The sequence below is a fragment of the Nicotiana attenuata genome, chromosome 8 (genome assembly GCF_001879085.1).
Source record: "Nicotiana attenuata strain UT chromosome 8, NIATTr2, whole genome shotgun sequence".
In the NCBI taxonomy this organism is placed as follows: domain Eukaryota; kingdom Viridiplantae; phylum Streptophyta; class Magnoliopsida; order Solanales; family Solanaceae; genus Nicotiana; species Nicotiana attenuata.
The window spans coordinates 43,694,995-43,696,446 of NC_031996.1; positions in this window are offsets into that span (position 1 = coordinate 43,694,995).

Here is a 1,452-nt window from a genome sequence, read left to right on the forward strand (position 1 = left end):
ATTGACAAACATATTATCTATTAAAATATTCTTATGGGAGAATTTTCCTAGTAACACATAACAGTTATTTTTTTAGTCGCCTAATAATAATTTTTCGTTGATGTACAGTTTCAAGGTTAACCGAATTTAGTATTTAAATAAAAAAATCAATATGATACCTAAATAATAATAATCACTTCACATTCAAAAAAGATATATGAATTAAATAGATCTTAACATATGATATGAATATGGAAGAAGAAAGAGATTGACGCATTTCAGCAACACTTGATGGGAAAGTGATCATATTTAAGGTTAATAAATATGTAGCACTTCATATACTATTAAATATTATATTCATCAAGAGAATCCCAAATATTTCTAGACATTTTTTAAAGAAAATTTTATATAAAATCTTAAAAGTATATAAAAATTACTATATATTTATATGTTGGTTTGGTTCGGATTTTTTTACTCATACCAAACCAAATCAAACCAAACCTAGTCAGGTTTTTTAATCGGTTTGGTTTGACTTTTCGGTTTGGTACGGTTTTCCGGTTCGGTTTGTACACCCCTACCTGAAAGGTTTACCTATTGAGTTTAAGATTTATGCATTAGTGGCATAAAAAAAATTATTATAGTATTATTAAATAATTATAGGTAAATCTCTTGATAAACATTAATTGGTACTTAATAAAAGATGTAACTGACTTAGATAACGAGTTAATATTACTTAATAATTTTTTTTACACTATCATATACTAGTATAACTTGAATCCTTAAATTTGATAGGATCATAGCCCACAGAAGATATTACACAAGCTGTCCTGAGGCACAAATTAAGGAAGAGACATCACCAATTATCGGAAAAAATATATACAAATTATAGGTCCAGCTGTTCAATGAACTGTTCTATATCGTGTATTGCGTTTCACAAACTTCAATTTGATAGAATTGAGGATATAAATTGATGCAATAAATTGGAATTTCATTAATTAAAAAAGAGTCCAATTTTTTCATCTAAAACATCGACGTAATGTTACTTAAAACAGAGAAAAATACTTATATTGCATTTGGATAATTAAAAATTTACAATTCTAAGTGTCTGGCTAACATGTTTGGCAAATCTAAAAAAGGAAAATAACCAATTGATACGCAGGCTCAATCAGTGGCGGACGCACGTGGTGGCAAGCGGGTTCAACTGAACCCGCTTCATCAAAAAATAATATTATGTATATATATAAATTGCGATTAAAGCTGCGTAAACTTTGTATAAATATTTTATTTGAAACCATTTGATAACTATTATATTAAGACTAAAGTTATGTACTTCTAAGATTGAAGTTCACGAGTTGGAGATAAGCGGAATCGAACCACTGACATCCGCCGCAGGGTAAACCACCGCCTCTCAGGTCCCCCGACTGATTCTACCATAGAGGCATATTCCACGATCAAGACAATTAGCTGAATCCC